Raw genomic sequence first — 20,464 nt, 5'->3', positions numbered from 1 at the left:
CAGCTCTGGGGAGACCCCACCTGGAGTACTGTGTCCAGCTCTGGAGCCCCTATGACAAAAGGGATGTGGAGGTGCTGGAAGGTGTCCAGAGCAGGGCCACAAGGATGAGCAGAGGGCTGGAGCACCTCGCCTGTGAGGACAGACTGAAGGAGTTGGGGCTGTTCAGTCTGGAGAAGAGAAGGCTCCCAGGTGACCTCATTGTGGCCTTCCAGTATCTGAAGGGGGCCTACAAGAAGGCTGGGGAGGGACTGCCCAGGATCTCAGGCAGTGATAGGACTGGGGGGAATGGAATGAAGCTGGAGGTGGGGAGATTCAGGCTGGATGTGAGGAGGAAGTTCTTCCCCGTGAGAGTGGTGAAGCCCTGGAATGGGTTGTCCAGGGAGGTGGTTGAGGCCCCGTCCCTGGGGGTGTTTAAGTCCAGGCTGGATGAGGCTCTGGCCAGGCTGATCTAGCGTGGGGTGTCCCTGCCCACGGCAGGGGGATTGGAACTGGATGATCCTTGTGGTCCCTTCCAGCCCTGACTGATACTATGATACTATGACCCCTCCCCCCTGCTCTGGGGCCTTTGCGGGCCCAGGGCTGTCTATACTGAACGCCGGGTCCCGAGGCACCTTCGAGGCTGCGCCTAGCCGCGCGGCTCAGGCGAGCGCCAATGGCACAGCCCTGCCGGGGGCCTGAGCCTGCCCCGTTCGGCCCCGCCCCTCGGCCGCGTGCCTCTTTCCCGCGGCTGCCGCGCGGCGCAGGCAGGGCCCGGCCGGGGTGGCTTTGGCTGCGGCGCGAGAGAGGCTCCGGCGGCAGCGGCAGGGAGCGGCAGAGCGAGAGCGGCAGCGGGGAGCCCCGGGGCGAGCCCCGGCCGGCAGCGGCAGAGCGAGAGCTGCAGCGGGGAGCCCCGGGGCGAGCCCCGGCCGGCAGCGGCAGAGCGAGAGCTGCAGCGGGGAGCCCCGGGGCGAGCCCCGGCCGGCAGCGGCAGAGCGAGAGCGGCAGCGGGGAGCCCCGGGGCGAGCCCCGGCCGGCAGCGGCAGAGCGAGAGCGGCAGCGGGGAGCCCCGGGGCGAGCCCCGGCCGGCAGCGGCAGAGCGAGAGCTGCAGCGGGGAGCCCCGGGGCGAGCCCCGGCCGGCAGCGGCAGAGCGAGAGCTGCAGCGGGGAGCCCCGGGGCGAGCCCCGGCCGGCAGCGGCAGGCAGCGGCAGAGCGAGAGCTGCAGCGGGGAGCCCCGGGGCGAGCCCCGGCCGGCAGCGGCAGGGATGGCTGCGGGGAGCTGCGGGAGGCGCTGCCGTTGTGGCGCTGCCGTTGTGGCCGCCCCGGCCCCGCCGCCTGCTCTCCGGCGGCGGCAGCTCCTCGGTCTCCGGCCGGGGCTCGGTGCGGGCGGAGGAGCCCCCGGGGCAGGGCGAGAGGAGCGGGGCCGAGGCCGCGGGCAGGCCCCGGGGGAGTGCGGGCGGAGCGGAGCCGCTGGCAGCCGGCGCAGGGCCCGGGGCAGGGCTGGCCGCGGGAGGCCTCCCTGGGTCCCTGCCGCTCCTGGCCGTGCAGCAGCTGCTGCCGACCGCTCCGGGCTGGGGCTGCGCTGAGCCGCAGGCAGCTGCGGGCCGGGGGCGGCCCCGGGCTCCATCCTCTCAGCTGGGGCTCGAAGCTCTGCTGCCTGTTGTGCCCCAGGGCCTGGCTGCCTGCCCTGCCCCCTCCCCTGCAGGAGCAGCGGCCCCAGGGGGCCCCCCCCGGGCCGGGGGCGGAGCAGAAGCCCTCCCTGGGCTGTGCTGCTGCAGCCTGCTGGGGGCAGGTTGGCTGCCTGGGGGCCAGGGGAAGGCAGCAGGGCAGTGGGGGCTGGGCAGGGCCCTGCTGGGAGCCAGGGGAACCCCCCAGGGGTGGGGAGAGCAGGGGCTGGGGGCTGTGCTGCCTGCTGGCCAGGGCTGAAGGGGAGCTCGGGGGGAGGCTCTGGGGGAGCTCTGGGTGGGGCTGGAGGGGGTCTGGGGAGCTCTGGGAGCCCTGTGGGGACAGCTGGCAGCCCTGGGGCCAGGGTTGCTGGGTGAGGGCCAGCAGCAGGCTGGGCACTGCCCCTGGCTGTGCCTGCAGCTGGCAGCAGAGCTGAGCTGGGGCTGCAGGTGCCAGGAGGCTTTGCCCCCCCAGGGCCATCCCAGCAGCCCCCAGCTGGCTGCAGGGGGCAGAGTGCAGCTGCTGGCAGTGCCCAGCAAGGTGCCCTGCTGCCCTCTGCTGTGTCTGACAGAGGCTCCCTTGCTGCTCTCTCAGGGAGCAGCAGCTGGCAGTGCAGAGCTGAAGCTGTGTGCCCAGGAGCTGCCCTGCTGAGCTGCTGGACCTCGCCACAGCACCTGGCAGGCTCAGGTCAGTGCTGCCCCACAGCCCTCTGGGCCCTGCTGGGGCTTGGCCTCCTCCTCCCCCTGCAGCTTGTGCCTCCCCCTGCTGCTCAGGGGGGCTCTGGGCTCCCTGCAGCTGGCCCTGCCTGCTGGCCCTGGCATCCAGGCCTGCTCTGTGCCCCTGGCTGGGGCTGGCAGTGGTGGCAGCTTGGCTGGCCCCAGGGCAGCAGCCTCCCTGGGTCAGTGATGATCCTTGGCATGTATTAGCTGATGCCAGCTGATGCCCAACCTCTTCAGCTCTAGAATTACTCTGAGGCCCAGGGAGCTGCAGGCCCTGGGGTTGCTGGCACCCTGGGGCCCTTGCCCAGCCAGGTGCCAGCTCTGAGCCCAGCCTGAGCAGGAGGGGCACAGCTGGGGCTCAAGGAGCTGCCCACAAAGCCTTCTCTTTCTTCCCCCCCAGGTTGCTTCCACTCCAGCCCTGCAGGGGGCTCCTGCTCTGCCTTCCCTGGGAGAAGAGTTCAGCTCTGCCCTGCTCTGCCCTCACCTGCAGGGCTGTGTCCAGCTCTGGAGCCCTCAGCACAGGAAGGACCTGGAGCTGCTGGAGAGGGTCCAGAGGAAGCCCCCAGGAGGAGCAGAGGCTGAGGAGCTCTGCTCTGGGGCCAGGCTGAGGAGCTGGGGCTGTGCAGCCTGGGGAGGAGAAGGCTGCAGGGAGACCTCAGAGCAGCTCCCAGCCCCTGCAGGGGCTCCAAGAGGGCTGCAGAGGGACTGCTGCCAAGGGGCTGCAGGGCCAGGAGCAGGGACAATGGTTTGGGCTGAGAGCAGAGCAGGTTGAGCTTGGATGTGAGGAACAAGTTCTGCAGCAGGAGGCTGCTGGAGCACTGCCACAGGTGGCCCAGGGAGGGGCTTGGGGCCATGCCTGCAGATCTCCAAGGGGAGGCTGCACAGGGCCCTGGGCAGCCTGCTGCAGCTGAGGATGTCCCTGCTGGCTGCAGGGCTTGCACTGGGTGACCTTTGCAGCTCCCTTCCAGGCCAAAGCATTCCAGGCTTCCAGAGTCTGGGTGCACAGGAGAGGGGCCAGGAGCAGAGCAGAGCTGCTGCCCTGCAGGGAAAAGGCTTCCAGGGTGGCCCAGGGCAGCCTGCTGCAGCTGGGGAGCTCTGCTGGCTGCAGGGCTTGGAGCTTTGCAGCTCCCTTCCAGCCCCAGCCTTGGTGTGGCTGTGAGCAGTGCAGAAGGCTCTGCAGCAGAGGGGCTCTGCCAGAGCTCTCCCTCTCAGCACAGCAGCTCCTGGCACTCTTGGTCTTCCCCACTCCCAGGGAGCTTTCTTCTGCCTTTCCCCCCTGGCTGGCCTGCCCCTCCTGAGTCCTCTCTCAGGCTCTCTTGCTGCAGGATGGATCCTTGGCAGCCTCAATAAAGATACCAACAACTGAAGAGCCATCCCCAGTGTATTGATCCTCAGCTCTCCCCAGGAGCTTCTCTGCAGCAGGGCTCAAGGCTCAGGTTGGGGTTGGTCCTTCCCACTGAGGGCAGCTCCAGACAGCTTCAGCAAGGCCAGAAGCTCACAGCCAGAGCTCCTTGGGCTTGACAGAGGAGAGCCTGGTGGCAACAATGCTGCTTGGCCTCTGGTCCCTCAGTAGAGGTGGTGGAGGCAGGAGGCGAGAGCTGAGCCTCTCCCCCAGGCCAGGCTGTGCCCAGGCTGTGCCCTGCTGCCTGGGGGCACCAGCTGGGGCAGCACTGCCAGGCCAGGGCTATGCCACCACTGGGCAGTAGGGCAGAGAGGTTCTCCTGCTCCTCTGCTCAGGCCACATCTGGAATCTTGTGTCCAGCTCTGGGTCCTCAGTTCCAGAAGAGCCTCAGGGAGCTGCTGGAGCGAGTCCAGCCCAGAGGGACAGAGCTGCTGCAGGCAGTGGGAGAGCTGTGAGGAGAGCCTGAGGCAGCTGAGGACAGAGCCCACAGCCAGAGCTGAGAGCCAGATAGAACCAGAGCCAGAGCTGAACCTGTGAGCTGGACCTGAGAGCCAGAGCCTGGAGCTGCAGCCAGGAGCCAGAGGGGAGAGCCACAGCCTGGAGCTGCAGCCAGGAGCCCGAGGGGAGAGCCACAGCCTGGAGCTGCAGCCAGGAGCCAGAGGGGAGAGCCACAGCCTGGAGCTGCAGCCAGGAGCCAGAGGGGAGAGCCACAGCCTGGAGCTGCAGCCAGGAGCCAGAATGGAGAGCCAGAGCCTGGAGCTGCAGCCAGGAGCCCGAGGGGAGAGCCACAGCCTGGAGCTGCAGCCAGGAGCCAGAGGGGAGAGCCACAGCCTGGAGCTGCAGCCAGGAGCCAAAGGGGAGAGCCACAGCCTGGAGCTGCAGCCAGGAGCCAGAGGGGAGAGCCAGAGCCTGGAGCTGCAGCCAGGAGCCAGAGGGCAGAACCAGAGCCTGGAGCTGCAGCCAGGAGCCTGAGGGCAGAGCCAGAGCCTGGAGCTGCAGCCAGGAGCCAGAGGGCAGAGCCAGAGCCTGGAGCTGCAGCCAGGGGCCAGAGGGGAGAGGCAGAGCCTGGAGCTGCAGCCAGGGGCCAGAGGGGAGAGCCAGAGCCTGGAGCTGCAGCCAGGAGCCAGAGGGGAGAGGCAGAGCCTGGAGCTGCAGCCAGGGGCCAGAGGGGAGAGGCAGAGCCTGGAGCTGCAGCCAGGAGCCAGAGGTTTCCTGTGCTGCTCCCACAGCAGGAACTGTGCTGACCTCACCCTGAGCACCAGCCCCCAGTCCCAGGATGAGGATCACAGATCAGAGGATCACAGATGGCAGGGACTGGAAGGGACCCATAGGTGCCATGGAGTCCAAGCCCCTTGCCAGAGCAGGGCCATGCACTGTAGCTCAGGTCACACAGGAGCACATCCAGGCCAGGCCTTCAGCAGCTCCAGAGAAGGAGACTCCACAACCTCTCTGGGCAGCCTGCTCCAGGGCTCTGTGACCCTCACAGGGAAGAAGTTCCTCCTGGTGTTGAGGTGGAACCTCCTGTGCTGCAGCTTCCATCCACTGCCCCTTGTCCTGTCACAGGGAGCAAGTCAGCAGAGGCTGGCCCTGGCCCTGGCCCTGTCCCCTCCCTCCTGACCCCCAGCCCTCAGCTATGGAGAGACATTGATCAGATCCCTCTCAGCCTCTCCTCTCCAGACTGCACAGCCCCAGGGCTCTCAGCCTCTCCTCCCCAGGCAGTGCTGCAGTCCCTTCAGCATCCTCACAGCCCTCCCTTGGGCTCTCTCCAGCAGATCCCTGTCCCCCCTGAACTGGGGAGCCCACAAGTGAAGGCAGTGCTGAAGATGAGGGCGGAGCAGAGGGGGAGGAGAGCCTCCCTGCACCTGTGTGGCAGTTTCAGGCTGTGCCTTTGAAATTCAGCTGCAGATTTCAAGCAGAAAAGGAGAGAAATATAAATGATTCCCTCTTGGGTGTGGAAAGGAGAACAGAAGATGAAACCAATCCAGTGGGCAGCAGGGTAGAGCAGCAGCTGTTCCATAGCATCTTTCACATTGCACTTCCATTCCCATTCCTTTTCTCCTGTGCTTTCTGCTTTGCTTGGGGAGATCAAGGACTGCTGCTGGCTGGCCTTGAGAGAAGATGAGCACACAGCACTGCCTCTCCTGCTGACATGCCTGCCTTTTACCACAGAGAAAGGGGAGGAGGTTTGGGGGGGCAGTGGAACCAGAGGGTGCCAGGGGGGTTCTGTGCTATTTTCTGCCTGCAAACACCTGTGTGCCACTGTAGCTCCCCTGCAGCTCCTGTGTGCCCTGCACACATTCATTGCACTCTGGGGTAGAGTGCAGCCTGTGCTTGCCAATGCAGCTCCCATTGGCTTCCAGCTGCCTCAGTTGTGCTTAGCTAATGGGAAGGGGGAACTGCAGCCCCCCACAGCCTGCTGGACACTCTCAGTGCACACCAGGACCCCATTGGCCTTCCTGGCCACCAGGGCACCATGGCTGTCCCAGGCCTGTCTGGCCCTACCAACGCCACACCTGTGGGGTGCAGGCAGCTCCCCAGGAGCTCTCTTGGAGCTGCTGCTTGTCCTGGGTGAGTTCAGTCCCCCAGCCACTGGCTGTGCCTTCAGCACTCTGCCCCAGAGAGCAAAGCTCAGCACACCCAGGGGCTGGAAGCCCAACTGGCATTGTGTTGCCAGAGAGCAACTCACCACAGCCCCAGGGCAGGGAACAGGCCCAGAGTGCATTTACCTTCACACACACACAGAGGAGCAGCACAGGACCACCACCCCCCACCCCCCCCCCCCGTGCCCCTGCAGCTTGGATTCAGCTCTTTGCCCCCTCCTGGGCACAAAGGGCCCCCGAGGAGCTCAGCCACCCTCCCCTGCACCTTCTACAGAAGCCAAGTAGAAAAAGCTGCCAAGAATCCTGGAACCATAGATTGGTAGAGGCTGGAAGGGAGCTCTGGAGATCCTTGAGGCCAGAAGGCAGGAGGGCACAGCTCAGAACCCCAGCAGCAGAGACCAAACCCAACCTCCACTGGGATTGCCTTAACCTCTCTGCTGCTCTCATCCTGCAGCCAACCCCTGGCACTCAGCAGGCTCTGAGAGCTCCTCTTGGGGTTGGAGCTGATGAGCTCTGGAGGTGCCTTCCAATCCCAACGTCCTGAGCTGCTCTTCACAACCAGGAGCTCAGCCAGGGACCAGCTCAGGACCACAACTGCTGCCCTGCGGCAGCCTCTCGCTGGCTGCGGCACAGCCTCCGCACTGCAGCACTGCACCAGGGGCTCAGTGGTGGTGGTGCTGTGCCTTGGGGGTGGAGCTGCTGCCATGGCCTGGCAACGGTGCCCTGGCTATGGCCTGGCAGCGGTGTCCTAGCACTGCCCTGGCAGCAGTGTCCTAGCCATGGCCTGGCAGCAGTGTCCTAGCTGTGCCCTGGCAGCGGTGCCCTAGCTATGGCCTGGCAGCAGTGTCCTGGCTGTGCCCTGGCAGTGGTGCCCTAGCTATGGCCTGGCAGTGGTACCTTTCCCATGCCATGGCAGCGGTGGCCTAGCCATGGCAGGAGCCCAGAGCTGTGAGCTAGAGCCCTGAGCCTGAACTGTGAACCTGAGCCAGAGCCCAGAGCTTTGAGCCAGAGCCTGAGACAGCTTTGAGCCTGAGCTTGGGAGAGAGCCTGGTGGCAACAACGCAGCTTGGCCTCTGGCCACTGAGCAGAGGTGGCCAAGCCAGGAGGCCCTGCGCTGGAAGGGGCTGAAGGGAAAAGGTGATGCCAGATCCCCTCTGCCCCAACCCCTTCCCCAGCCTTGTTGCCCTTCTCTGGCATGGAGGGGCCCAGAGCTGGGCACAGGACTCCAGCTGCTGCTGAAGGGAAAAGATGAACTGAAGGCTGTGGAGCAAACCAGGATCCTGTCCTGGGGTGCACAGATCCCTCCTGGCCCCAGGTGGTCTCCACAAAGCCAGGCAGGAGAGGTGCTAAGGGCTGGCTTGGGAGGATCCTGTTGCAGGAGGGAGGAGCTCTGCCCCGTGAGCCCCTGGCCAGCTGGGATTGCAATTGAGGAGTGTAGCAGTTTGGGCTGGGTGCCCTCTGCTCCGTGGGGTGCTTCCTGTGTCCAGAGGTCCAGCCCAGGGGGCAGACACAGGAGACCAGGCATTTCCTACCATAATTCTCTGTGCCACTATCAGATCCAGCACAGGGTCTGGCACTTTCTCTTTCTTCCTCCTCTGTCACCCAGTAACTGGGGGAGATGTCCCACGGGGGGATGGGCAGTCTCAGATCTGGCCAGCTGAGACTAGCCTAGAGGTTTTGGGGTGGGGGGAGGAGCCCTGGGGGCCTGGCTCTCTGCAAACATTCACTGCTTTCCATTTGAACTTTCCACCACTTCTGCAATCTGTCTGAGTCGTTCTTTCTGCCCATGGTGGGGAGGGGTCTGCCTCAACCTGTCACAAGGAGGAGGAGGAGGAGACCTGTGCATATGAGCTGAGAGTAGTTTCCATTAGCTGCACAGCCTCAGAAACCTCTCAAAGTGGCACAGGCTGCGAGGGGCTGGAAGAGACCTCCAGAGACCATCAGTGCAGCTCCTGCCAGGGCAGGGTGCAGGACACCTCCAGGCAGGAGATGCTCTCCTAATGCAGACATCATCATAGTATCATAGAATCAGTCAGAGTTGGAAGGGACCACAAGGATCATCTAGTTCCAACCCCCCTGCCATGGGCAGGGACACCCCACACTAGATCAGCCTGGCCAGAGCCTCATCCAGCCTGGCCTTAAACACCCCCAGGGACGGGGCCTCGACCACCTCCCTGCACAACCCATTCCAGGGCTTCACCACTCTCATGGGGAAGAACTTCCTCCTCCCCTCCAGCCTGAATCTCCCCACCTCCAGCTTCATTCCATTCCCCCCAGTCCTGCCACTCCCTGAGAGTCTGAGCCTGAGCCTGCCCATGGCAGGGGGGTTGGAACTAGCTGATCCTTGTGGTCCCTTCCAACCCTGACTGATCCTATGATACTATGAACTTCACAGAAACAAAAAGCTGCTCCCATTTAAGGAGCTGATGCTCCAGATGCTTGTATCAGTAGCTCCTAGTTTTTTCTTGGGGGGGGTTGGTTTTGTTTTGTTTTAATTCTAATTGTTTTAATTTTAAAGGCCTTTCCCAACTGAAATGATTCTGGGATTCTTCAATCAGTTTATAGAGTTACCATGCACATCTTCCATCTGGTATGGGGGGGAGAGGTAAACACAAACAGCATTTACTGATCCACACTGAAAGAGAAAAGCTTGCAAATCTGAAATGACTCCTAATGACTCTGCTCTTCTTACAGGAAAAGTATTCTCAAGATTTTCTTTCTGTTAGACAAAACTGGCAGGAGTTTTAGTGCTCACTGAAGTGAAAAATGGGTATTGTGGCCTAGGACAATAGGCAGAGCAGAATGAATAGAATAGAATAGAATAGAATAGAATAGAATAGAATAGACCAGACCAGGTTGGAAGAGACCTTCAAGATCATCAAGTCCAACCTATCATCCAACACCACCCAACCAACTAACCCATGTAACCAAGCACCCTGTCAAGTCACCTCCTGAACACCTCCAGTGATGGTGAATCCACCACCTCCCCAGGCAGCCCATTCCAATGGGCAATCACTCTCTCTGTGTAGAACTTCTTCCTAACATCCAACCTGAACCTCCCCTGGCACAGCCTGAGACTGTGTCCTCTTGTTCTGGTGCTGGCTGCCTGGGAGAAGAGACCAACCTCTGCCTGTCTACAACCCCCCTTCAGGTAGCTGTTGACAGCAATAAGGTCACCCCTGAGCCTCCTCTTCTCCAGGCTCCCAGCTCCCTCAGCCTCTCCTCACAGGGCTGTGTTCCAAGCCCCTCACCAACTTTGTTGCCCTTCTCTGGACACCTTCCAGCAAGTCAACCTCCTTCCTAAACTGAGGGGACCCAGAACTGGACACAGTACTCGAGGTGTGGCCTAACCAGTGCAGTGTACAGGGGCAGAATGACCTCCCTGCTCCTGCTGGCCACACTGTTCCTGATGCAGGCCAGGATGCCCTTGGCCCTCCTGGCTGCCTGGGCACACCGTAGGCTCATGTTCAGCCTACCATCAACCAGCACCCCCAGGTCCCTCTCCGCCTGGCCGCCCTCCAGCCACTCTGACCCCAGCCTGTAGCAAGCTAAGGCACAGCTTTGTTAATAGAAAACAAACCAAGCATGCCTTACAATCTTCTTCTCTAAGGCAGAAAAAAAATATCACAGGAAAGGATCTTTGTTTCTTGTGTACTCAGCTTTAATATTGCTCCCACACACTCTTCAGGTGGTAGCTCAAAAGGTTTCAGCATCCACCTCCCTGTGAAGGAGCCCTTCGCCATCTCCTGGAGGAGGAACCACAGTGAAATCCACACCCCAGCAAGGATCTTCTCTGGCAGCTGCATGCAAGGGACAGCAAACAGGTACAACATTCAGCGTGTAGGCAAGCAGCAGATGGTTGCTTTACACAATCCTAACCTGTTCTTTCAGTCACAAGTGCTTCACATAAAGATGATTATAAATCCTGAGCGACCTGATCTAGCTAAAGATGTCTCTGCTCACTTACAGGGGGGTCAGACCAGGTGAGCTGTAAAGGTCCCTTCCAACTCAAACTGTTCTGTGATTCAATGATAAAAAGACCTCCCTCTTCTGGGGTCAAGGTTCTGCCTGCTCTCAGGAAAAACCCTCTTCAGAAAGAACTGCCTGTCCTTTTGCAGACCACTCCTGGCTGCCTCCAGGACCCCAGAGGGTAGGAGCACACAGAAGTGCAGCTGTACTCCCACAGCTTGGCTTTCCCCTGGCACAAACCCTCTCCAAGCACTACAGAGGCAATGAAATACTCAGGACCTATTTTATCAGCTGCAGGATTCGTTGTGCACGACTCACATTAACACAGAGGTTACAAAGGTCACAGAGCTGGAAGGAAGCCACTGTAAGATCAAGTCCAGTTTCTTATGATCTCAGGCACTACCTCAAAAGCTGGAGCTTTTGTTCTTTCCCTCATTAAAACCTTGTTTCATAGAATCACAGAAAGTCATAGAATCATAGAATTGTCAGGGTTGGAAGGGACCTCAAGGATCATCTAGTTCCAACCCCCCTGCCACGGGCAGGGACCCCTCACACTAGATCAGGTTGCTCAGAGCTACAGTCCTCTAAGATCATCAAGTCCAACCATCCATCAGCCCAGCACTGCCACGTAAACCCTTGTCAAGGTCCGGAGACTTTAGATGTCTCGGTCCGGAGACACAGTTCTTTTAAGTATTCCCGTGTTGTGAAATTAAAGGCACAAACGAGGCCAAAGTATCAACAGCTAGACTATTGATTACATAAATAAAGTGGTCATAAGAAAGGGAGAGGGAGAAAATAGAGAAAGTAGAAGAGAGAGAGAAGAGGAAAGGAATTCTATTACCACACCCCTCACCCCCCCCAAGACAGTTAAAGTCTGTGGAGGAAAGGTGCTGCAGGAGATGTTGGGTTTGTAGAGAAACAGTGGTGAGGCTTTTGCTGGAGAACAGCTGTGGTCCTCTGGGGAGATGTTGCGTTGGTACAGGAACGGTGCTGAGGCTCCTCTGGGCAGCCTGGGTCTGTAGAGAAAGGGTGCTGAGGCTTGGCTGGAGCTGTGGTCCTCCGGGCAGCTTCTTTTCTCCAGAGCAGCATTGTCCCGGCTTTCTCTTCTCAGCGGCCTGGCCCGGCTCCTGTGTTTGCCTTCATCTCCGTTTTTCTCCCCGTTTCTCTCCTCTGTTTCTCTCTCCTGTTTCTCTCCTCTGTTTCTCTCTCCTGTTTCTCTCCTCTGTTTCTCTCTCCTGTTTCTCTCCTCTGTTTCTCTCTCCTGTTTCTCTCCTCTGTTTCTCTCCTCAAACCAGTAGTTGCTCAAGTCTTTTATACAGGTTTTAGTCCTTAGGTATGTCCCTCAGGAATTCCAGTGGCAGGAAATAATCCTTAGGTTCTGTGTATTGCTGTGTGTTTGAGCAAGAGATCCTGGCTGGAGGGGGACGTCTCCATCCAGACAAGGCTCCCCACATTCCTTACACCTCAGGAAACAGGTGGTAAAACCCATTGTATCACCCTGCCCAGGGTACTTGATGGGTGGAGGTCTTGCCCTAAAGGTGTGATGGCTGGGTCCTTGGGTCCATTGTTGTAGTCCCGTGTTATCACGATGCAATCACAAGCTGATTTGCATCCAGGATTGGTGGACAGGATTCTTTCCACCTTCTTTCCAGTGGCTCTGCTACACTTTATCTTTGTTGACTCACATAGAGAGAGACAAACTTATCAGACTCTCACAACCCTGTCTCAAAGTGCCACATCTACATGTTTGGGTTTTTAAGCCTCCAGGCATGGCGTCTCCACCACTTTCCTGGGCAGCCTGTTCCAATGCCTAAGTGTACACTGAAGTCCTATTTGTTAGTCTGGCACTGACACACTCAGATGGGCAGAGTCCAATGGGATGGCATTCAACAAGTCCAAGTGCTGAGTGCTGCACTTTGGCTACGGCAATCCCATGCAGAGCTACAGGCTGGGGTCGGAGTGGCTGAGAGCTGCCAAACAGAGAGGGACCTGGGGGTGCTGATCGACAGCCACCTGAATATGAGCCAGCAGTGTGCCCAGGTGGCCAGGAGGGCCAATAGCATCCTGGCCTGCATTAGGAACAGTGTGGCCAGCAGGAGCAGGGAGGTCATAGTGCCCCTGTACTCTGCTTTGGTTAGGCCACACCTTGAGTCCTGTGTCCAGTTCTGGGCCCCTCAGTTTAAGAAGGACATTGAGACACTTGAATGTGTCCAGAGAAGGGCAACAAGGCTGGGGAGAGGCCTTGAGCACAAGCCCTATGAGGAGAGGCTGAGGGAGCTGGGGTTGTTTAGCCTGGAGAAGAGGAGGTTCAGGGGTGACCTCATTGCCCTCTACAACTACCTGAAGGGTGGTTGTAGCCAGGAAGGGGTTGGCCTCTTCTCCCAGGCAACCAGCACCAGAACAAGAGGACACAGTCTCAAGCTGCGCCAGGGGAAGTTTAGACTCGAGGTGAGGAGGAAGTTCTTCACTGAGCGAGTTGTTCGTCATTGGAACGGGTTGCCCAGGGAGGTGGTTGAGTCATCGACCCTGGAGGCGTTCAAGGGGAGATTGGACGTGGCACTTGGTGCCATGGTCTAGGCATGGGGTCTGTGTTGATAGGTTGGACTCGATGATCCTCGAGGTCCTTTCCAACCTAAGTGATACTGTGATACTGTGATACTGTAATATCCTACCAGCTAGAGAAGATGCTCCAGGGGTTGCTTCAGAGTGGGTGTGCAAGCATCTGTTGGTTTTACTGTGGGAACCCACAGCGCTACTGGAGTGACTAAGTCCAGCAGTCATTGTACTACATTTATAGGTGAAGAGATAATGTAATCTTGGATTTTTCCTTTCAAACTGCTAGGCATGATCATCTCTGCGTGGTTTCCAAGTCAGCTGTGCCCAGCTCTGGGCCCCTCAGCTTAGGAAAGATGTTGAGTTTCTGGAACATGTCCAGAGAAGGGCAACAAAGCTGGGGAGGGGTCTGGAGCACAGCCCTGTGAGGAGAGGCTGAGGGAGCTGGGGCTGCCCAGCCTGGAGAAGAGGAGGCTCAGGGCAGACCCTACTGGTGTCTACAACTACCTGAAGGGAGCTTGTAGCCAGTTGGGGGTTGGTCTCTTCTCCCAGGTAACCAGCACCAGAACAAGAGGACACAGTTTCAAGCTGCACCAGGGGAGTTTTAGGCTGGATGCTAGAAAGAAACTCCTCACAGAACGAGAGATTGGCCACGGGGATGTGCTGCCCAGGGCGGTGGTGGAGTCCCCATCCCTGGGGGTGTTTCAGAACCACACTCTTCCATTTCTTTTCCTCCAAACATTGCAATCCTGTTTCCCTTATGCCAGCTGTTCTGTTCAAACCCTGCATCTCTGGAGCTCTCTGACTGTTACACAAAGGTCCTACCCCAGCACACAACAGCGAATCCAGGAAGCACCTCTCGGCCCACCCACACCCGGAGATCTGGGCAGGTGCCCTCACTCATCTCGTAGCTGTACTTCACACATCTACAGCTCCAGGGTACAGAGGTGAGCAGACACGGTACAGCCTCTGGGCACCACCAGAGTGCAGCTGGGTGAGATTCGGCAGAGCTGCCTGACTCTGAGCACTTCACAGGGGCACCTCGGACCCCCAGAGCGCTCTGGCCCATGGCGCACACAGCCTCAGGAATCCTCCACATGACATTCACAAAGACTCCTGCCCAGCTTCTCCTCTGCTCTAGCTTTGATCTGCCTCTACCTGGTGCCCTGGGAGGTGACAGAGCCTGGAGCAGGCTGCCCAGAGGGGCTGAGGAGTCTCCCCCCTGGAGATGAATCCAGGCATAGCTAGGACACCACTGCCAGGGCACAGCTGGGACACCGCTGAACGGGCACAGCTGGGGCACCGCTGCCAGGGCACAGCTGGGGCACCGCTGAACAGGCACAGCTGGGGCACCGCTGAACAGGGCACAGCTGGGGCACCGCTGCCAGGGCACAGCTAGGACACCGCTGAACAGGCACAGCTGGGGCACCACTGCCAGGGCACAGCTGGGGCACCGCTGAACAGGGCACAGCTGGGGCACCGCTGCCAGGGCACAGCTGGGGCACCGCTGAACAGGCACAGCTGGGGCACCGCTGCCAGGGCACAGCTGGGGCACCGCTGAACAGGCACAGCTGGGGCACCGCTGAACAGGGCACAGCGAGGACACCACTGCCAGGGCACAGCTGGGGCACTGCTGCCAGGGCACAGCTGGGACACCGCTGAACAGGCACAGCTGGGGCACCGCTGCCAGGGCACAGCTGGGGCACCGCTGAACAGGCACAGCTGGGGCACCGCTGAACAGGGCACAGCGAGGACACCACTGCCAGGGCACAGCTGGGGCACTGCTGCCAGGGCACAGCTGGGACACCGCTGCCAGGGCACAGCTGGGGCACCGCTGCCAGGGCACAGCGAGGACACCACAGCCAGGGCACAGGTGGGGCACCGCTGCCAGGCAGCAGAGAGGTTAAGGCAATCCCAGTGGAGGTTGGGTTTGGTCTCTCTGCTGCTGGGGTTCTGAGCTGTGCCCTCCTGCCTTCTGGCCTCAAGGATCTCCAGAGCTCCCTTCCAGCCTCTACCAATCTATGGTTCCAGGATTCTTGGCAGCTTTTTCTACTTGGCTTCTGTAGAAGGTGCAGGGGAGGGTGGCTGAGCTCCTCGGGGGCCCATTGTGCCCAGGAGGGGGCAAAGAGCTGAATCCAAGCTGCAGGGGCACGGGGGGGGGGGTGGGGGGGTGGTCCTGTGCTGCTCCTCTGTGTGTGTGTGAAGGTAAATGCAGTCTGGGCCTGTTCCCTGTCCTGGGGCTGTGGTGAGTTGCTCTCTGGCAACACAATGCCAGTTGGGCTTCCAGCCCCTGGGTGTGCTGAGCTTTGCTCTCTGGGGCAGAGTGCTGAAGGCACAGCCAGTGGCTGGGGGACTGAACTCACCCAGGACAAGCAGCAGCTCCAAGAGAGCTCCTGGGGAGCTGCCTGCACCCCACAGGTGTAGCGTTGGTAGGGCCAGACAGGCCTGGGACAGCCACGGTGCCCTGGTGGCCAGGAAGGCCAATGGGGTCCTGGGCTGCACTGAGAGTGTCCAGCAGGCTGTGGGGGGCTGCACTTCCCCCTTCCCATTAGCTAAGCACAACTGAGGCAGCTGGAAGCCAATGGGAGCTGCATTGGCAAGCACAGGCTGCACTCTACCCCAGAGTGCAATGAATGTGTGCAGGGCACACAGGAGCTGCAGGGGAGCTACAGTGGCACACAGGTGTTTGCAGGCAGACAATAGCACAGAACCCCCCTGGCACCCTCTGGTCCCACTGCCCCCCCAAACCTCCTCCCCTTTCTCTGTGGTAAAAGGCAGGCATGTCAGCAGGAGAGGCAGTGCTGTGTGCTCATCTTCTCTCAAGGCCAGCCAGCAGCAGTCCTTGATCTCCCCAAGCAAAGCAGAAAGCACAGGAGAAAAGGAATGGGAATGGAAGTGCAATGTGAAAGATGCTATGGAACAGCTGCTGCTCCACCCTGCTGCCCACTGGATTGGTTTCATCTTCTGTTCTCCTTTCCACACCCAAGAGGGAATCATTTATATTTCTCTCCTTTTCTGCTTGAAATCTGCAGCTGAGTTTCAAAGGCACAGCCTGAAACTGCCACACAGGTGCAGGGAGGCTCTCCTCCCCCTCTGCTCTGCCCTCATCTTCAGGACTGCCTTCACTTGTGGGCTCCCCAGTTCAGGGGGGACAGGGATCTGCTGGAGAGAGCCCAAGGGAGGGCTGTGAGGATGCTGAAGGGACTGCAGCACTGCCTGGGGAGGAGAGGCTGAGAGCCCTGGGGCTGTGCAGTCTGGAGAGGAGAGGCTGAGAGGGATCTGATCAATGTCTCTCAAGAGCTGAGGGCTGGGGGTCAGGAGGGAGGGGACAGGGCCAGGGCCAGCCTCTGCTGACTTGCTCCCTGTGACAGGACAAGGGGCAGTGGATGGAAGCTGCAGCACAGGAGGTTCCACCTCAACACCAGGAGGAACTTCTTCCCTGTGAGGGTCACAGAGCCCTGGAGCAGGCTGCCCAGGGAGGTTGTGGAGGCTCCTTCTCTGGAGCTGCTGAAGGCCTGGCCTGGATGTGCTCCTGTGTGACCTGAGCTACAGTGCATGGCCCTGCTCTGGCAAGGGGCTTGGACTCCATGGTACCTATGGGTCCCTTCCAGTCCCTGCCATCTGTGATCCTCTGATCTGTGATCCTCTCATCCTGGGACTGGGGGCTGGTGCTCAGGGTGAGGCTCAGCACAGTTCCTGCTGTGGGAGCAGCACAGGAAGCCTCTGGCCCTTGGCTGCAGCTCCAGGCTGTGGCTCTGCCCTCTGGCTCCTGGCTGCAGCTCCAGGCTCTGGCTCTCCCCTCTGGCTCCTGGCTGCAGCTCCAGGCTGTGGCTCTCAGGTCCAGCTCACAGGTTCAGCTCTGGCTCTGGTTCTATCTGGCTCTCAGCTCTGGCTCTGGGCTCTGTCCTCAGCTGCCTCAGGCTCTCCTCACAGCTCTCCCACTGCCTGCAGCAGCTCTGTGCCTCTGGGTTGGACTCTCTCCAACAGCTCCCTGAGGCTCTTCTGGAACTGAGGGCCCAGAGCTGGACACAAGATTCCAGATGTGGCCTGAACAGAGGAGCAGAACCTCTCTGCCCTACTGCCCAGTGGTGGCATAGCCCTGGCCTGGCAGTGCTGCCCCAGCTGGGGCCCCCAGGCAGCAGGGCACAGCCTGGGCACAGCCTGGCCTGGGGGAGAGGCTCAGCTCTCACCTCCTGCCTCCACCACCTCTGCTGAGGGAGCAGAGGCCAAGCTGCATTGTTGCCACCAGGCTCTCCTCTGCCAAGCCCAAGGAGCTCTGGCTGTGAGCTTCTGGCCTTGCTGAAGCTGTCTGGAGCTGCCCTCAGTGGGAAGGGCCAACCCCAACCTGAGCCTTGAGCCCTGCTGCAGAGAAGCTCCTGGGGAGAGCTGAGGATCAATACACTGGGGATGGCTCTTCAGTTGTTGGCATCTTTACTGAGGCTGCCAAGGATCCATCCTGTAGCAAGAGAGCCTGAGAGAGGACTCAGGAGGGGCAGGCCAGCCAGGGGGGAAAGGCAGAAGAAAGCTCCCTGGGAGTGGGGAAGACCAAGAGTGCCAGGAGCTGCTGTGCTGAGAGGGAGAGCTCTGGCAGAGCCCCTCTGCTGCAGAGCCTTCTGCACTGCTCACAGCCACACCAAGGCTGGGGCTGGAAGGGAGCTGCAAAGGTCACCCAGTCCAAGCCCTGCAGCCAGCAGGGACATCCTCAGCTGCAGCAGGCTGCCCAGGGCCCTGTGCAGCCTCCCCTTGGAGATCTCCAGGCATGGCCCCAAGCCCCTCCCTGGGCCACCTGTGGCAGTGCTCCAGCAGCCTCCTGCTGCAGAACTTGTTCCTCACATCCAAGCTCAACCTGCTCTGCTCTCAGCCCAAACCATTGCCCCTGCTCCTGGCCCTGCAGCCCTTTGGCAGCAGTCCCTCTGCAGCCCTCTTGGAGCCCCTGCAGGGGCTGGGAGCTGCTCTGAGGTCTCCCTGCAGCCTTCTCCTCCCCAGGCTGCACAGCCCCAGCTCCTCAGCCTGGCCCCAGAGCAGAGCTCCTCAGCCTCTGCTCCTCCTGGGGGCTTCCTCTGGACCCTGTGCAGCAGCTCCAGGTCCTTCCTGTGCTGAGGGCTCCAGAGCTGGACACAGCCCTGCAGGTGAGGGCAGAGCAGGGCAGAGCTGAACTCTTCTCCCAGGGAAGGCAGAGCAGGAGTCCCCAGCAGGGCTGGAGTGGAAGCAACCTGGGGGGGAAGAAAGAGAAGGCTTTGTGGGCAGCTCCTTGAGCCCCAGCTGTGCCCCTCCTGCTCAGGTTGGGCTCAGAGCTGGCACCTGGCTGGGCAAGGGCCCCAGGGTGCCAGCAACCCCAGGGCCTGCAGCTCCCTGGGCCTCAGAGTAATTCTAGAGCTGAAGAGGTTGGGCATCAGCTGGCATCAGCTAATACATGCCAAGGATCATCACTGACCCAGGGAGGCTGCTGCCCTGGGGCCAGCCAAGCTGCCACCACTGCCAGCCCCAGCCAGGGGCACAGAGCAGGCCTGGATGCCAGGGCCAGCAGGCAGGGCCAGCTGCAGGGAGCCCAGAGCCCCCCTGAGCAGCAGGGGGAGGCACAAGCTGCAGGGGGAGGAGGAGGCCAAGCCCCAGCAGGGCCCAGAGGGCTGTGGGGCAGCACTGACCTGAGCCTGCCAGGTGCTGTGGCGAGGTCCAGCAGCTCAGCAGGGCAGCTCCTGGGCACACAGCTTCAGCTCTGCACTGCCAGCTGCTGCTCCCTGAGAGAGCAGCAAGGGAGCCTCTGTCAGACACAGCAGAGGGCAGCAGGGCACCTTGCTGGGCACCTTGCTGGGCACTGCCAGCAGCTGCACTCTGCCCCCTGCAGCCAGCTGGGGGCTGCTGGGATGGCCCTGGGGGGGCAAAGCCTCCTGGCACCTGCAGCCCCAGCTCAGCTCTGCTGCCAGCTGCAGGCACAGCCAGGGGCAGTGCCCAGCCTGCTGCCGGCCCTCACCCAGCAACCCTGGCCCCAGGGCTGCCAGCTGTCCCCACAGGGCTCCCAGAGCTCCCCAGACCCCCTCCAGCCCCACCCAGAGCTCCCCCAGCCCCACCCCAGAGCCTCCCCCCGAGCTCCCCTTCAGCCCTGGCCAGCAGGCAGCACAGCCCCCAGCCCCTGCTCTCCCCACCCCTGGGGGGTTCCCCTGGCCCCCAGCAGGGCCCTGCCCAGCCCCCACTGCCCTGCTGCCTTCCCCTGGCCCCCAGGCAGCCAACCTGCCCCCAGCAGGCTGCAGCAGCACAGCCCAGGGAGGGCTTCTGCTGCGCCCCCGGCCCGGGGGGGGCCCCCTGGGGCCGCTGCTCCTGCAGGGGAGGGGGCAGGGCAGGCAGCCAGGCCCTGGGGCACGACAGGCAGCAGAGCTTCGAGCCCCAGCTGAGAGGATGGAGCCCGGGGCCGCCCCCGGCCCGCAGCTGCCAGCGGCTCCGCTCCGCCCGCACTCCCCCGGGGCCTGCCCGCGGCCTCGGCCCCGCTCCTCTCGCCCTGCCCCGGGGGCTCCTCCGCCCGCACCGAGCCCCGGCCGGAGACCGAGGAGCTGCCGCCGCCGGAGAGCAGGCGGCGGGGCCGGGGCGGCCACAACGGCAGCGCCACAACGGCAGCGCCTCCCGCAGCTCCCCGCAGCCATCCCTGCCGCTGCCGGCCGGGGCTCGCCCCGGGGCTCCCCGCTGCAGCTCTCGCTCTGCCGCTGCCGGCCGGGGCTCGCCCCGGGGCTCCCCGCTGCAGCTCTCGCTCTGCCGCTGCCGGCCGGGGCTCGCCCCGGGGCTCCCCGCTGCAGCTCTCGCTCTGCCGCTGCCGGCCGGGGCTCGCCCCGGGGCTCCCCGCTGCCGCTCTCGCCCTGCCGCTGCCGGCCGGGGCTCGCCCCGGGGCTCCCCGCTGCCGCTCTCGCTCTGCCGCTCCCTGCCGCTGCCGCCGGAGCCTCTCTCGCGCCGCAGCCAAAGCCACCCCGGCCGGGCCCTGCCTGCGCCGCGCGGCAGCCGCGGGAAAGAGGCACGCGGCCGAGGGGCGGGGCCGAAAGGGCAGGCTCAGGCCCCCGGCAGGGCTGTGCCATTGGCGCTCGCCTGAGCCGCGCTGCTAGGCGCAGCCTCGAAGGTGCCTCGGGACCCGGCGTTCAGGATAGACAGCCCTGGGCCCGCAAAGGCCCCGGAGCAGGGGAGGAGGGTTCATAGTATCATACAGGGTTGGAAGGGACCACAAGGATCAGCTAGTTCCAACCCCCCTGCCATGGGCAGGGACACCCCACACTACATCAGGCTGCCCAGAGCCTCATCCAGCCTGGTCTTAAACACCTCCAGGGACGGGGCCCCAACCACCTCCCTGGACAACACATTCCAGGGCTTCACCACTCTCATGGGGAAGAACTTCCTCCTCACCTCCAGCCTGAATCTCCCCACCTCCAGCTTCATTCCATTCCCCCTAGTCCTATCACTCCCTGAGATCCTGAGCAGTCCCTCCCCAGCCGTCCTGTACCCCCTTCAGATACTGGAAGGCCACAATGAGGTCACCTCGGAGCCTTCTCTTCTGCAGACTGAACAGCCCCAACTCCTTCAGTCTGTCCTCACAGCAGAGCAG

General features: G+C 61.8%; 2 long non-coding RNA genes and 2 other non-coding genes across 4 annotated transcripts; 2 read left to right on the top strand and 2 right to left on the bottom strand.

Annotated features, from left to right (window-relative positions):
- Positions 1-1,960: 1,960 nt before the first annotated feature.
- Positions 1,961-3,728, top strand: LOC137456633 (uncharacterized). The gene is made up of 2 exons (XR_010991063.1): positions 1,961-2,329; positions 2,762-3,728. It is a non-coding gene; the product is annotated as an uncharacterized lncRNA (long non-coding RNA).
- On the top strand, positions 2,540-2,621 carry LOC137456698 (small nucleolar RNA SNORD45). The gene has a single exon (XR_010991082.1). It is a non-coding gene; the product is annotated as a small nucleolar RNA SNORD45 (small nucleolar RNA).
- A 12,041-nt stretch (positions 3,729-15,769) lies between the features above and the next one.
- Positions 15,770-18,907, bottom strand: LOC137456632 (uncharacterized). The gene is made up of 2 exons (XR_010991062.1): positions 18,531-18,907; positions 15,770-18,098 (listed from the first exon to the last, which is right to left on the bottom strand). It is a non-coding gene; the product is annotated as an uncharacterized lncRNA (long non-coding RNA).
- Positions 18,239-18,320, bottom strand: LOC137456697 (small nucleolar RNA SNORD45). The gene has a single exon (XR_010991081.1). It is a non-coding gene; the product is annotated as a small nucleolar RNA SNORD45 (small nucleolar RNA).
- Positions 18,908-20,464: the final 1,557 nt, after the last annotated feature.

The sequence above is a fragment of the Melanerpes formicivorus genome, unplaced genomic scaffold, assembly GCF_026170545.1.
Source record: "Melanerpes formicivorus ecotype bairdi unplaced genomic scaffold, bMelFor1.0.p_v2 SCAF_134, whole genome shotgun sequence".
Taxonomy (NCBI): domain Eukaryota; kingdom Metazoa; phylum Chordata; class Aves; order Piciformes; family Picidae; genus Melanerpes; species Melanerpes formicivorus.
This window is presented reverse-complemented; position numbering and strand designations above follow the sequence as displayed.